The sequence below is a fragment of the Ascaphus truei genome, chromosome 14 (genome assembly GCF_040206685.1).
Source record: "Ascaphus truei isolate aAscTru1 chromosome 14, aAscTru1.hap1, whole genome shotgun sequence".
Classification (NCBI taxonomy): domain Eukaryota; kingdom Metazoa; phylum Chordata; class Amphibia; order Anura; family Ascaphidae; genus Ascaphus; species Ascaphus truei.
Window position 1 is genome coordinate 58,830,937 of NC_134496.1, and position 17,076 is coordinate 58,848,012.

Consider the following 17,076-nt stretch of genomic DNA (forward strand, 5'->3'; position numbering starts at 1 on the left):
TGGAAATACCAGATGGGTAGTGTAGGGTGGCTGTGCACTGTAGAACCCTAAACACAGTAGTGCCACTGTTGGTCGCTGTCATCGCTGACGTAGTTACTTTGGTGGAACATATGCTGTGAAGTATGTATATACAATTATACCAAGGTACAAAAATAGGAGAATGAGAAAAGGAACATAGAGTAGTACGTCTTTGGCTAAGAGAAGAAGAAACCACTTGATTGTCTCTCTCTCTCTCTCTCTCTCTTTTTAGATATATATATATATATATATATATATATATATATATATTTATATTTATTTATAAATAAATATATATATATAAAAAAGAGAGAGAGAGAGAGAGAGAGAGAGAGATATACTGACTGCACTGCACACAGATAGTGAGTATAACATGACCACACAATTATTACCCTATTTATTATTATCCTCTATCTACTCTATAATTCTTGATGCAATTCCTCAGATATACTACATACATTGTATCATTAATATGTCAGTGAGTTGACTGTATTACCCTGTTAATTTAATGTAATCATGTATGGTTATAACTCTGTTCCCAGGTCATTCTTGAAAATGAGAGGTAACTCTCACTGTATTACTTCCTGGTAAACATTTTATAAATACATAATCTAGTTTTTGTTAAACGAGTATAAATGGCTATTGGATTTCAGAGCGCCCTCCTGGATGCTACAAATGTGGGCGCAATGGTGTCTCACCAGTACACATATAGCAAATAGAAACAAAGAAACACAGAGTTTACAGCAGGTACAACCAAGGAATCCTTTCAGATAAAGGGATTCATCAACTGTAATACTCAATAGGTGGTATATCTCCTGACATGCACATGCGGCCTACACTATCTAGGCCATACGAAACGAACAATGTGCAAAAAGTTTTTAGAACATCGGCGCACTAATGTCAAGGGATTCGTAGTCCTTTCAGTAGCTATCAGGAAGGTGATAAACCAAATCAAGGAATTTTCTGATAAGGGGATATCAAGGGCTCAAGAGCACTATAGTCAGAGATGTACAGCGGTTCCTATGTAAATCTGAAGAGTCATTTAAAATGCATGCCCATTAAGTAATAGATATTGCAAGCTTACAAAAACTGTTGAATACAGGGACACCGATATAATCTAATACAATTAAAATTAGAATTTGAGATTGTATTATGCTTAATGAACCATTTATTGAACAAAACAGCCAGCAAATAAACGAGTGCACAGAGATATCTTCATAAGATCCCCTAATATTCTCTAAGTAGGTGGAGCATTATGAACTTTTCCCACTTTTGTTATATGAAGGGGTGATTAGATTTTCTAGGCCCAACGCCTGGAACAGGTTGAAATGTAACTTACACGAATAGCTTTGGGCAAACCTCAATGAATGAAAAGTGTTATGATATTGCCTAGATTGAATAGGATGCCTACCGAGCAGACATTATGTATTAACATTGTTTCCCATTTTGATTTTATCATTTTATTATTGTTAGAACTTTAATAAAAATTATTTTAACTTTAGTTCCTATATGGATTTCACTAGCACTATAAGTGCTATAATGAAAACACTTGGGTGAAAAAAAGAAAAATACTTTTAACCATTAAGTTTTTTTCTCATTATGGCTTTTTAAAAATATATTCATACCCATAATTACTTGCACTTTTATGTTTATTATTATTCATGTATGTTTAATAAATGGGCATCAAAGTGTCAAGGACCAAATAATACCTCTCTTAAAATGTTATTGTTGAGTTTTCCCTAGCTGAGGATGTTTGAGCTCATTCATATGTATTTTTATTCATGTCAATTTTATGCCATTATTTATTTTATTATATTTATTTAAAAAATCTTTTACCCAAGGAGCTGACAGTCAACCCATTTCACATGCTGGGAGGAGGTAAACTTAGGTCATATAGTGTTACACTGGCGACACACTTTATTCGAGCTGGGCTAGTCCCACGAATTCGGGTATACCCGGGTGTATTGAGGTTTGTGACTGTTTTCTGCCCGAGTGCATTGGGTTATTTTCCAGTCAGGGATTGAAGCATTTTATTCCCGCTGGCTGCAATACTGCACAGTATATATATATATATACTGCATTACAATTCATGAATTTATGCCATCTGGTAGACACGCGAAGCATTGCAGCCTATTAAATCCTAATCATTATCATTTAACAGATCAGCCGCCCGTCAGCCAGGCATGAACCCAGGCTGGGAAGGCAAACACAACGGGGCTTGTCAGAGGTGAGGAGCGGCGCATTCCAGGTATCTGCCAGGTACATACTGGGTATTTGCTCGAATAAAGTGTGTCGGTGCAGTATACCACTGAATTTATTTGCACCAATCACCATCTATAGACATTGCACTCCCAGTGTATAAATTGGGGGCTGTTCCCCATCTGGGTTATCTCAGATGAAGTCACCTAGTGGCGAAATGCATTACGAGTTAGTGTTGGAGCATTTGCCACCAGCTAGCATGAGCTAGAACCCGTTGCCTTAGCTGCAGCACTCCTAGGCTGTGCAGAGGCATCCTGTATGATCACAGAGCTTTGTCAGCTGTTTGGAGACCAGCTACTGCGGGCCCATGGAATCCCTTTCCTGATACAGGAAGTAGTCATATGTTTTTAAACGTATTGCGAGGGAGTGGGGGCTTCTATATACACTGGCGACACACTTTATTCGAGCTCGGCTAGTCCCACGAATTCGGGTATACCCGGGTGTATTGAGGTTTGTGACTGTTTTCTGCCCGAGTGCATTGAGTTATTTTCCAGGCAGGGATTGAAGCATTTTATTCCCACTGGCTGCAATACTGCACAGTATATATATATATACTGCATTACAATTCATGAATTTATGCCATCTGGTAGACACGCGAAGCATTGCAGCCTATTAAATCCTAATCATTATCATTTAACAGATCAGCCGCCCATCAGCCAGGCATGAACCCAGGCTGGGAAGGCAAATGCAACGGGGCTTGTTAGAGGTGAGGAGCGGCGCATTCCAGGTATCTGCCAGGTACATACTGGGTATTTGCTCGAATAAAGTGTGTCGGTGCAGTATGTCTTGGGGCTTTTTTTATATGAATTGGAGGGGTTTTATGTGCATTGGGGAGGTGGGTGGTTGTGTGAATTTGGGGGTTGCAGATTTTTTTGTATGTATTTGGGGGTGGGAATTTTTTTGCATTGGGGTGGTTTTTTTTTGGCATATATTTTGTGGGTGGAATTATGTGAGGGAGAGGGAATTGAGTCAGAGTGTTGTAATTGATGGAAGGGTGAGAGGAGAGAGGGGGAGAGAGAGTGAGGAAAAGAGGGAGTAGGGGTAAGAAATACATGTGAGGGGGGTAGGTTTAGAGGGAGAGTTGGGTAATTGATGGCGGGGGGAGAGTGAGAGGTGAGACAGAGGGAAGAAAAATACATGGGAAAAGGGAGGGAAATAGAGAGGGCCTACAAAGTGTAAAATGGGGGGGTTTGTGAGGTGTGAAATAGGCCTTGCAACACTACCATTTGAGTAAAAGTTGTGCCCTAAAAAAAATGTCATGGTAGGTGTGCTATGGGGTAGGGAGGGGGGCCTGATCCTTGCATTTGTCCTGGGCCCCAAGATTTCTGCTGGCGGCCCTACTGACAAGGGATTCCTCAAATTGGGCCCAGCAGAAGCTACTTCCCAAGCAAGCAATTGCCTTTTTATATTATTTGTTCTGCTTTTTACTATTACCAGTATATATATGTAACATCGCCAAAAGAAGGGTCGTGCGGTCACTGCTGTATTTCATCTCCTGTCTGCACCGCTGATAAGAGGCATAGAGGAATTTGTGAGGGCGGACCCTCGCTCTCGCAGAGGGGAGGGGTTTGATGTCTGTCTGTGTGTGTGTGTGTGTGTGTGAGAGGGAGAGAGAGAGTGTGTGTGTAAGAGGGAGAGTGTGTGTGTGTGTGTGTGTGTGTGTGTGTGTGTGTGTGTGTGTGTGTGTGTCACCCACCCTGTTTCCCTCTGTCTCACTTTCTGTCGCCCTCTGTCTCACTTTCTGTCACCCTCTGTCTCACTTTCTGTCACCCTCTGTTTCCCCCTGTCACCCTCTGTCTCACCCTGTCACCCTTTGTCTCACCCTGTCACCCTGTGTCACACCATGTCACCCATTTTCTCCCTGTCAACCTCTGTATCTCTCGGTATCACCCTGTCATTCTCTGTCTCACCCTGTCACCCTCTGCCTCACCCTGTCACCCTCTGCCTCACCCTGTCACCCTCTGCCTCACCCTATCTCACACACTCTCTGTGTCTCACACACTCTCTGTGTCTCACACACTCTCTGTGTCACACACACACGCACACTCTCTCTGTGTCACACACACACTCTTAACAAGGACTAATTGTAGTATAATGTAATACAATAAATAAACATGTCAAAAACGAATGTTGTTCTTACTAGGAATTTATTCAATTTTTTTTAAAGCGGGCCTGGGGCGGGGCTAGGTGATGAGTAGATTTTTTTGTTCAGCGAGTAGATTTTTGGGTGATTTGTCAACCACAATATATATATATATATATATATATATATATATATATATATATATATATATATATATGTAAGGGGGCCACTCCCGGCTTCCCTGATGTTCCTTTGCCCCTTGCCTTACCCCTGTGGCAGTGGGGGAAGGGGATGGCGACTTTTCCCAGTTGGCGCCGCTATCTGTGCCGGCGCCGTCGGGGGCCCTGATGCTCGAGCATGCGCAGATAGCCACAGCGGCCATGTTGTGTTTGGTGCGAGGTTCGCGCAATACGCAGAGGTTGGCAAGGGTAGTGGTGGCCATTACAAGTGTACAGGAGATCTGGTAGGTTGCGCAGGTGCAGTTATGTGTAGCGGTGGCCACTACAGCTTTGCACAGGTGCAGTAGAGACCGCGCACACAGTCCCCATAGGAAAGAGGTTCTGAGTGGACTACATCCCCCAGCAGCCTCTGGTGAATGCCCTATGTTCCCTGTCACCTGCAACCAACCAGCCACTGAGACTTGCAGATTCTCTGCAGCAGGGAATTTGATACATTGTTTTGTGCAGTCAGGAAGCAGACTGGGAAGCACATGAGTGAGTGAGACTTAGGGGACAAAGGGGGAAAGAAGGTGGGCAGAGAGCTGCGAGATTCTGCCCTAGGCCAGAAATCCCCAGGCTAGAGTTGAGGCCCTGACTTCCCACTAGTGAGGGTGGGTGGTCACAGGGACAGGCCCTAGTACAGGAACCTGTCACTTTAGAGAGAGAGAGAAGTGAAGGAAGCAGAGACTGTCGCAGCACCATTACAGAGGTTTAGGATCAGACCTCTTCAAGCACAGCAGCAACCAACCGGGTGGGATCGCCCTGGAAGGTAACCCTGACGTATCTTCACCGTCGGATCCTTTGCGAAGTCTGTTTGCAGGTCCTAGCGCTGGAGCGCTCGGCAGGTAACATCCATAAGTGCACCAACTATAAATCAGTACATAGTGGCTGTGCAGTCACACACACACATACCTTACTTTGGGGGTGGGGTTGTGGTGTGGGGAGTTGGACATGGTGTGGGTACACGGTGAGGGGTTGCATCCTGCGAGACACGTGAGTTACTGTGTCTCCTAGAAGAGAGACACTTAATGTATGACATGCATAGTTATGTTACTGTTAGAAAAGTCACTGTTCTTTTATATGCTGTGTGCGTGATATTATATTATTGTCCTGTGAGGAACAACTCCCGCTCTGCTTGGAGCCATCACAGGTGGAGGCGCTGCACCATATAGTATTGTTCAGGAGGATACACCCCAGGCTCTCATTGGCGGAGGCTCAGGCCTCCTGTGAGCCTCACAGGTAAAGCACCACACTGGGTAATACATATAGCTCCCCTCACATGCACCCTATCTGCGATTGGGTGGGGGAATATGGGTTACATATATATATATATATATATATATATATATATATATATATAGTACCGACACACTTTATTCGAGTGTGGCCGGTACCGCAAGCCGGGAGATTTCCCGGCTTGCTAGTGGCCGCCCCTCGGCGTGCCGCGCGTCATAGACGCGCGGTCACGCGTCTTCGGGAGCGTGCGCCCCCTGCACACGCGTCCAGGGGCTCCCCGAGGGAGCCCTGGTGTCCCGCGATCGCGGGACAGCGGCAGGGGGTTCCGGGGGACCCGGCGGACCCGGCAGCGGTAGGGAGAGCGCCCCGATCGGAGGGCGCTCTTCCGCTGCTTCGGCGCGCGCCCGTCACTCTCGGGCGCGCGCCAGGCTACTGCTGCGGCCAAGAACGGGCAAATGCTCGAATAAACTTGGCCGCAGCAGTATATATATATATATATATATATATATATATATATATATATATATATATACTTATTATTAGGCTATAACTGCAGCACTGATTATTGTGCTACCTAGTTCTTGTTGGTTCTTAATAGATTGCTATGAGGGATATTGTTATATGCACTTATGATATAATACACCTCATTTAGCAATCAGGACGCCACACTCCATATATTTTAGCACCCTCCCCATCAGTTACATATGTTGCTGGTACCATGGTTTTTTACCTCACTACTTCTTATTGGGACTCACACTGGTACTGTCATTTAGCGCATGAATATTTATTTTGTTCTAACAAAATTAACACAGTATAGGAAAATATGCATTTGTCAGAGGGAAAGGCCAATAATCTGGAGTCAGGTCACCCTAATGTATATTAAAAATAAACACAGGCCTGTCTGATACTCCCTGATATTATAAAGTAAAGAGGCCACTCTATAATAAATATTTACACAGGCCTTTTTAAGTCTGTCCCTAATAATCTGTAATCAGGAGGTCATTATAAGTGTTAAACAGTAGTGGTACTGTGATATTAAAGTGACAATCCCATACAAGTTTAATTCAGCCCAAATCCACACAATAATGTTAATAAATGCATTATAAATATCACATGACCATATGTATACTGGCTTAGTTCATGGCTGTGTTATTACATCATTACATGTGTAATTAAATCCGTGACATTCTCAGGCTCCCCCCTTCTGTGACAATCATACAGCCGGGCCGTTACATTGCAACACACTAATCCCGCCCCTAGTGACATCACGTAATCAGTAACCAGTCAGAGAAGCTAGCAGGCAAAGAACTACATTTCCCACAATGCACCTCGTGGAGTGTGGCTAGCAGCTACACCTTCTCTCACTAGTTTGTCTCCTGCGAGCTTCCGTACACAGCGTCTTGTTAGAGTGGGGCGTGGACATGTGTAAACTTCAATGGTGGGAAAATGAGACAGTTTTAGCTGCTAGCTGAGCAGTGGTACAGCGCTCTGTAGAAGGCGCTCTCAGTCGGGTGAGTGATTTTTCAATGTGTGTGTTTATTTTATTTCATTTCTCATTTTACTTTCACTTTAAGTACTGCATGCTTATTTTTTTCTTTGGGCATTTAGGGATTTAAGTGCTCCGTGAGCCGATTCCTCCATTGAAGGAGGAGCTATGAGGCCAACCTATCACAGCTACTGTACCATCTTCAGTTGCTTTCAGTATACTGATTAATCCACGGCACAGAATATGCAACTTCAAATACATCTATCAACTGTCTATATGTTAAGCCCCCGGACAAGCATTTGCTTGTTAGTTATACACTAGTTTCATACAAGCACTTCACACAGGGGGCTTCAACTTAGGTAGTACTTGACCGGCCGGTCTGAGTGTTCTCATTTCCATATATTTCTTGCCTCTACACTTTATTTACATACTTTGTACTTATTACTGCAGTGTAGCATTTTTCCCCACACCTTAAGGTTCAGTTTATAACAGCTTTGTAGGTCACCACTGCTCCTCATTTTAACCATTTATGTGTATGTGATTAATAAACCTTTATTGATACAATTTGTGTATGTTAGAGTGCTATTCAGGGGATTCTTTTTTTCTGTGTTAGTTTTCATATATATGTGTGTGTGTGTGTGTGTGTGTGTGTGTGTGTGTGTGTGTGTGTGTGTGTATATATGTATATATTTATGTATATATATTTGTGTGTGTGTGACCTTGGGCAAGTCACTTCATATCTTCTGTGCCTCAGGCACCAATGTCATAGATTGTAAGCTCTATGGGGCAGGGACTTGTGTCTGCAAAATGTCTCTGTATAGCGCTACGTAAAACTAGCAGCGCTTTAAAAGAACATGCTGTTATTATTATTATATATAAATGTGTATGTATTTATTTATATAGCACTATTAATGTATATAGCGTTTCACAGTAGTAATACATGTGAAAATCCTATAAATAACAAATACAAATATCAGGTCATGGGAATAAGTGATTTGGACATAAAAGTAACATTTCGGAAGTGTGGACAACTAATACATCTTGTAGATTGCCTTTACAGTGTGATGTCATTGATTCAGTAGATTGTGTGCAGACCAGGACTGCAGTACAGTGTCACTCACATGGATGACTTGCGTGGTAGAAGCTCAAGAACAAGGATGTCAAACTCCAGTCCTCGAGGGCAGCAAACAGGCCAGGTTTTCAGGATATCCCTACTGAAAACCTGGCCTGTTTGGGACCCTCGAGGACTGGAGTTTGACATGCATGCTCTAGACGGAGCACAGCTGTGGGTGGGAGGTGGATTTGCTTTGCATCAAATGGTTTGGAGCAAGGTTTATTGTATGTATTATCATAATAACAATGCAATGCTTAACTTTTATTTCAGGAGGGATGACTGCAGAACAGAAGTGAATATTGAAGCCATGTGTTCCTTTTCTTGCAAAAGAGAAAATTTGAAGGACAGTTGAACAGAATGAAAATTACTACACAGAGACAGATAAGCAATGTGTATATTTCTCATTTACCATTTAGTATTTGTCGTTTTATTGACTCCACACAATCCGGCTGCTACGGGTTTCACATTGAACATTTTCATCTCTACTCTACCCCTTCCTGTGATCTGAACCATGCAAGTTTTCATTGATTCAATACATCATGAGTAGAGTGTGGCTACAGTATGAAGTAAAGACCCAAGGACCACATCTACTACCATTCATAACAAGAACATGTGCAGTAGCGCACAGCTGCAGTTCTATGTGATTGTTATGAAAGGTTGAGGTGGTTCAATTCTATGAATCTGGAGTGGGATGGATCCTGTTTGCATCACATGGTTTCATCTAGGCCAGTAGATTATATAACTCTCAGTACAGGTTACACATGGCATCAGTATTAGTGATGTAAAGAGGAGGAAAGCTTCAATGTGGAGAACAAAGCCAAGTAATGTTGAAGTTACTCCTTTTACCATTTACTTGGTCAGTCTGTACTGTCTACTCCCCACACAGCTGCTAAGGGTCTTCCATTTTAAATACTTTCACCTCCTATTCTGCACTGCTTTGCTGCCCATTATTTAGAGATGCGTTCCAGTCATGTTTACCACTCTGAATCTCTCTGCAGTCATTGATTCAGCACATCATGGGTAGAGCATGGCTACAGATACAGAAAGCTTTTATTATTTTACCGGCTGATCATCCATAATATTGCATTAAAACATAGAATATCACTTAATTTCCAAAAGATTCAGTGATGCTGATAATGCAGAATCTCACAACATTTCCCATCATAATGCCATAATGCACCAGAGGAAGAAATAATCCTTGCTATATCTGTACATTGTGTGACGTATTACCTCCATGACCATTGATAGCAAGTACATCTTCTGTATAGAGCAGCTGTGTTATGATGCAGTTATTGATCATCATTGACATAATCACAAGAATCTTATGCAAAGGGAAATTGTCCGCAGCGAAGTGAGATGTGTGCCTGTTTTAAGTCCTCCAGCTTAACGCCCCTACACCTCCCACTACACAGACATACTTACTTATGCATACACTGACATCTGGCATACCTACACACACCCCAGGGCCACTTCCTTCCCCTGATGTCAGGGAGAGGATGGGCATGCAGAGTGCAGTAAGTCTCCACGTTACTCTGGCCAACAGTCTTGGCCTACCCCCAGCATCTGTCACCCACAACATCTGTTCCCTCCTTGTAAAGTGCTGAACTATCTCACCTGGGTCAGTGCTATAGCTGATCACAGTGCCCGATCATGATGTCACTGTGACAGGCAGCAGTGCAGATTGACCGGTCAATCAATGCAGTGCCGCACCATATGCACTAAATGAGATTTCCGTGCCCCCTGTCAGGTTACTCCCTGGGCAGTGACCCTGCTCACCCCCTCCCCTAGTTCCACCTCTGACCACAATTATCTCTCTTGGAGAGTGTAGCAAATTGGTGTTGGTGGAATCTCACCTCTGCCATGCATGGTCACAATCTGGGCACAGGACCCAAATAGTGGGCAATGTGGCACTTCTTACAGTAGAGAATAAGTAACTATATTCTTTACTTGTGTATTAAGGACCTTATTTGCATTAAAATTCAGTCCCCATGGGACCAAGACTTTCTGGCTTACTGAACAAAGTGGAATTGTTTCGTAGAGGGTGGAGAATTGTATTTTATCTGAAATTACCCCCTCTGCACAAAATACAAACAATTATACACATACACGTACCTTGTGGAAGTTGTTGCCCTCTATCTTCCTGTGGTCTCTCCCTGTTTCTCACCGTGCCTCCTCCCATTTCCTTGCACCTCTGCGTCTCCGCATATATCCCTATACTCAGAGCCGGCTCCGGTCAGTGACATGGGATGCCCAAATATGAGCATATCCATACATGGGCATCCATGCCACTGACCGGAGCCCACTCTGTTGCGGATATGGAGAGAGACTGGGAGATTTACATCCCCTTATAATTCATATGGTGCATAGTACCGGCACGTATTGTTTTACCGTTACTGTGTACCTTCCTACTTTCACACTGGTACAGTATGTGCTGCAGTGGGACTGAGAGGGATATATTGGTAACACATAGTTATTGTTGGGGGAATTCAATCCATTTTGAAAATAGTAATGCAATGTTTTATACTTTTTTTTTTGCAGTAATGAAGAATGAAAAAGTTCTGTTAAAATTGAATTGGAGGTGAACTGGAATCATCATCAACTCTGCACCAGTGTGAATTGATGTTCTTTAATGTTCTGATAAGGTACATGCAACATCTCTTCCTCAACCCCTACACCACTCTCTGCCTCTTGCCTCTCTCTCTCCACCTCCCTGCTAAGCGTATTAACCCATCTAATGTAATCCACATTCCATGTCTCACTTTACTCTTCACTTCTCACGTGCCCTCTGGAATGTCTGCTCTCTGACTAACAAGGTCTATTTGTACATGACCTCTTCTGCTCTCATCATCCACCACTTCTCATTCCCCTCACCCCTGTCCTACTCGATACCTCAGCTTAATTGAACTCTCTCCTCTGACATCTACCCTTATCTCTAACCTCTCCTCACTTTCTGCTTAAACTAACTATCTTGTTAACTTTTACAATGCTATCATCTCCTCCTCCTCCCTCCTCCCTCCTCCATTATATATTTATATGCCCCTTCTAGGCTCTGACACACTCATCCCTCTAAGGCCATGATTATCATGGGCACATGCTTGGTCATCCACAGTGCGTGCGAGCGATGCAGAGCCGCCTCGGACCTCAGTGCAGGGATTGCTGCATACCCCAGCATCTGTCACCCACAAACAATACACACACTAATACTCCCCACAATACACACTATAATACCTCCTCAATACTAATCTCTCCAATAATATTATAGCTCCAAACACAATATACACAACACCCTTACACAAGATACACAATCTAGTACTCTCCTCTGCACCTCTACACACAATATAATACTCCCACACACACAATATACACACTACCCTCCTACCCCCATAAAATACAACCAATAATACACACACACTTTGTGGATGTTGGGACCAGCTCCCGGCATGCACCAGTGAAAGAGAGAGGCCAGCAGAAGCTCGGAAGAACTCCCTCTCTCCATCCGTGCCTCCCTCCGTTTCCCATCTTCTCCCTGTCTCTCTCCCTCCCTTTCCTTGCATCTCCCTGCGTCTTTACGTATACCCAGTCAGTGACGGCTCTGGTCACGTGATGCCTTAATATGGGCTTATCCATATATGTTCATCCACGTCACTAATGTGATGCCCGCACTGTTGCGGAGCTGGTACTTACGACGCGCACTTATTGTTTTATCAGTACTGCGTACCTGACTCTACCGGCCTACTTTCAACACTAGTACAATAAGTGCTTCACTACGAGTGAGTGGGGAATATTGGCATCACACAGTCACTGTTGAATATGCCATTCAATCCATTTTGAAAATAGTAATGCAATGTGGTTTTGTTTTGTTTGCTTTTTGCAGTAATGAAGAATGGATAAGTTATATTAAAATTAAATTGGAGGGGAACTGGATTCAGCATTTCATCATGAACTCTGCACTTGTGAGAATTTACCTTCTTGAATGCCCTGACAGGTACACGCAACTTTAAGACTATAATCTGCTGTGCAAGCTTTCGTGCTATACCTCCCCCTCAGGTTTTGATTTATACATTTGCTCCCTCAAGTCATGTCCTCTAATATTTGAAAGCTCTCTCCTAGCATTTTCTCTCTACCACAGAACGTCATCCCAATGTAACCTCTCTCTTGTTCTCTCTGCTTGCTGTTTCCTCACTCCTCTGTTAAACTTTTCTAATTTCTCTAACTTCCACACTCCTGCTTTTATCCACATGTTCTCCTCTTTCCTTCCCCTACCTTTGCATGTGTCTACACACTGCACCATTTGTACAGACCTCTATTGCAGCTATTTCTGCACTGCTCAATGAAAAGCACTCATGTACATCCTATTCTCTGCGCCCCCTCTCTCTGCGCCCCCTCTCTCTCTGCACCCCTCTCTCTCTGCGCCCCCTCTCTCTCTGCGCCCCCTCTCTCTCTGCGCCCCCTCTCTCTCTGCGCCCCCTCTCTCTCTGCGCCCCCTCTCTCTCTGCGCCCCCTCTCTCTCTGCGCCCCCTCTCTCTCTGCGCCCCCTCTCTCTCTGCGCCCCCTCTCTCTCTGCGCCCCCTCTTTCTGCGCCCCCTCTTTCTGCGCCCCCTCTCTCTGCGCCCCCTCTCTCTGCGCCTATCTGTCTCATTCTCTCTACGTCCCTCTCTCTCTACATAGAGCTATCTCTGGCTCTCTCTACACCTATCTCTGTGTCTCCTTCTATGTTTGCTGATGTGTGGGATATCTCTTATAATCTTGAACCTGCTCATATACACATCGGGTCTCCCTGCCTCTGCCTCCCTGCTAAGAGTGTTAACCTATCTAATGTAATCCACATTCCTTTCCTTACTTTTCTCTTCCCTTCTCCTATGCCCTCTGGAATGCCCGTTCTCTGACTAACAAGGCTCTAGTTGTACATGACCTCTTCTGCTCTCATCATTCACAATCAGTCATTCCCCTCACCCCATCTTACCTGTCCCACTGATTTTCCTCTGCTTAATTAAACTCTCCTCTGACATCTACTCTAACCTCTCTGCTCTCTCTCTCTCTCTTTCTGCTTAAACTGACAATCTTATTAACTCTTACAATGCTATCCTCTATATGCCCCTTCAAGCTCTGACACACTCGTCCCTCTAACCCACACCCTTGGCTAAATTCCCAAACATGTTCATCACACTTCCACTCGCTGTTCTTAATGCCTATGAAGGAAATCTCACACTTGATGTTTGATTTTTCTACAGTAAAAATGTCTCCAGTCCTGTATAAAGCTGCTCTCTGGGGCCAAACCACACTACTTTTTTTTCCACATTCATCAACACACAAATTTAATTTACGCTGTCTTTTTTCCCCTGTATTTGACTCCCTCCACTAACCTTCTTCTCACACTTGCCATCCTTCCTTCACTTCTCCTCAAGCATTTGACTACTTCAGAGGCAAGGTGGATGCCACCCACAAGGAGATTCCTTCTGTCCCTTCCCCCTTCTCTCCTTCTACCTAATTCTCCTTCTGCATTTGACTCCTTTTCTTCTCTTACAGAGCTGGAAGCTAATCATCTTCTCTTCTCCCTCTACCACATGCCCTCTAGATCGTATCCCCTCACACCTTACTGCATCTCTTAGTCCCCACTCTCACCCACATCTTCAAGTCCTCCCTATTCTCTGGCTCTTTACCCTCTTACTTTAAGCCTGTAGTGGTCACCCTTTTCTCAGAAACAACCTACACCCTATGTGCCTTACTAACTACCGCCCTATATCCCTCCTGCTGTTTGTCTCCTAATTGCTAGAATGTCAACATTCTTAAATCACATGCCCTCCTGGATCCTTTACAACCTGCCTTTCGTACAGCTCGTTCTACAGACTGTGCTTAAAGCAAATTCCCAAGGTCACTTTTCCCTACTAATCCTACTTGATCTATCTGCTGCGTTTGATGCTCTCAATCACTCTCCTCCTTCATATTCTAAACTCTCTCTTGGTATCCGTAACACAGTTCTATCCTGGTTTTCATCATAACTTTCCTGTCACACATTCTCCATCTCTGTTGCTAACATGTCTTCGTCTTCTATTGATCTGTCTGTGGGTATACATCAGGGCTCTGTTCTGAGATCTCTCTTTCTCTCTACATACTATCATTTGGTGACCTCATCAACTCTTTGTGACAATCCTATAAATAACAAATACAAATATCAGGTCATGGGAATAAGTGATTTGGACATAAAAGTAACATTTCGGAAGTGTGGACAACTAATACATCTTGTAGATTGCCTTTACAGTGTGATGTCATTGATTCAGTAGATTGTGTGCAGACCAGGACTGCAGTACAGTGTCACTCACATGGATGACTTGCGTGGTAGAAGCTCAAGAACAAGGATGTCAAACTCCAGTCCTCGAGGGCAGCAAACAGGCCAGGTTTTCAGGATATCCCTACTGAAAACCTGGCCTGTTTGGGACCCTCGAGGACTGGAGTTTGACATGCATGCTCTAGAAGGAGCACAGCTGTGGGTGGGAGGTGGATTTGCTTTGCATCAAATGGTTTGGAGCAAGGTTTATTGTATGTATTATCATAATAACAATGCAATGCTTAACTTTTATTTCAGGAGGGATGACTGCAGAACAGAAGTGAATATTGAAGCCATGTGTTCCTTTTCTTGCAAAAGAGAAAATTTGAAGGACAGTTGAAGAGAAGGAAAATTACTACACAGAGACAGATAAGCAATGTGTATATTTCTCATTTACCATTTAGTATTTGTCGTTTTATTGACTCCACACAATCCGGCTGCTACGGGTTTCACATTGAATATTTTCATCTCTACTCTACCCCTTCCTGTGATCTGAACCATGCAAGTTTTCGTTGATTCAATACATCATGAGTAGAGGGTGGCTACAGTATGAAGTAAAGACCCAAGTACCACATCTACTACCATTCATAACAAGAACATGTGCAGTAGCGCACAGCTGCAGTTCTATGTGATTGTTATGAAAGGTTGAGGTGGTTCAATTCTATGAATCTGGAGTGGGATGGATCCTGTTTGCATCATATGGTTTCATCTAGGCCAGTAGATTATATAACTCTCAGTACAGGTTACACATGGCATCAGTATTAGTGATTTAAAGAGGAGGAAAGCTTCAATGTGGAGAACAAAGCCAAGTAATGTTGAAGTTACTCCTTTTACCATTTACTTGGTCAGTCTGTACTGTCTACTCTCCACACAGCTGCTAAGGATCTTCCATTTTAAATACTTTCACCTCCTATTCTGCACTGCTTTGCTGCCCATTATTCAGAGATGCGTTCCAGTCATGTTTAGCACTCTGAATCTCTCTGCAGTCATTGGTTCAGCACATCATGGGTAGAGCATGGCTACAGATACAGCAAGCTATTATTATTTTACCGGCTGATCACCCATAATATTGCATTAAAACATAGAATATCACTTAATTTCCAAAAGATTCAGTGATGCTGATAATGCAGAATCTCACAACATTTCCCATCATAATGCCATAATGCACAAGTGGGAGAAATAATCCTTGCTATATCTGTACATTGTGTGACGTATTACCTCCATGACCAATGAGAGCAAGTACATCTTCTGTATAGAGCGGCTGTGTTATGATGCAGTTATTGATAATCATTGACAAAATCACAAGAATCTTATGCAAAGGGAATTGTCCGCAGCGAAGTGAGATTTCAGCCCCCAAACGTCTGTAATATTAATGCAATGTCTTACTTTTGTTGCAGTGAACACTGAAGAGATGGATCTACTACAACACTGTACAGGATGATCATACGCTACAAGCAGCAAAATGATCTTGCAGTTGACAGTATGTTGTTCTGGTAATGTGCACAATTATTATTTATGGGCTACACACCACAGTGCTGGACATATTCTGTTAACTTCAACTCTACTCCTAACATGGAGATGTCTTCCTGGTGTTACTGATTCAGTACATCATATGCACAGTGTGGTTATGATATGATGGATTGATTTAATGAACCCACCAACCAATGATGACATCTGCATCATCTTCTGTAAAGTGCAGCTACAGCATGATATTATCAGCATTTGGTGCGGTATAATCAGAGGTATCTATGTGCTTTTGTGCCTGTTTTAAGTCCTCCAGCTTAACGCCCCTACACCTCCCACTACACAGGCATACTTACTTATGCATACACTGACATCTGGCATACCTACACACACCCCAGGGCCACTTCCTTCCCCTGATGTCAGGGAGAGGATGGGCATGCAGAGTGCAGTAAGTCTCCACGTTACTCTGGCCAACAGTCTTGGCCTACCTCCAGCATCTGTCACCCACAACATCTGTTCCCTCCTTGTAAAGTGCTGAACTATCTCACCTGGGTCAGTGCTATAGCTGATCACAGTGCCCGATCAGGATGTCACTGTGACAGGCAGCAGTGCAGATTGACCGGTCAATCAATGCAGTGCCGCAACATATGCACTAAATGAGATTTCCGTGCCCCCAGTCAGGTTACTCCCTGGGCAGTGACCCTGCTCACACCCTCCCCTAGTTCCACCTCTGATCACAATTATCTCTCTTGGAGAGTGTAGCAAATTGGAGTTGGGGGAATCTCACCTCTGCCATGCATGGTCACAATCTGGGCACAGGACCCAAATAGTGGGCAATGTGGCACTTCTTACAGTAGAGAATAAGTAACTTTA

The 17,076-nt window shown here is 43.6% G+C and overlaps 2 long non-coding RNA genes across 7 annotated transcripts in view; both read left to right on the top strand.

Annotated features, from left to right (window-relative positions):
• Window positions 1–7,218: 7,218 nt before the first annotated feature.
• Window positions 7,219–12,339, top strand: LOC142466236 (uncharacterized). Its single transcript, XR_012788099.1, has 4 exons — window positions 7,219–7,325; window positions 8,685–8,804; window positions 10,953–11,056; window positions 12,289–12,339. It is a non-coding gene; the product is annotated as an uncharacterized LOC142466236 (long non-coding RNA).
• Window positions 12,331–17,076, top strand: part of LOC142466235 (uncharacterized) — a 29,611-nt gene continuing 24,865 nt past the window's right edge. For 5 of the 6 annotated variants that reach the window (XR_012788096.1, XR_012788097.1, XR_012788093.1 and 2 more), the window contains exons 1-3: window positions 12,331–12,399; window positions 14,998–15,117; window positions 16,137–16,232. This is a non-coding gene — a long non-coding RNA (uncharacterized LOC142466235). The remainder of the gene's footprint in view (window positions 12,400–14,997; window positions 15,118–16,136; window positions 16,233–17,076) is intronic. The other variant, XR_012788098.1, reaches the window with a different exon arrangement.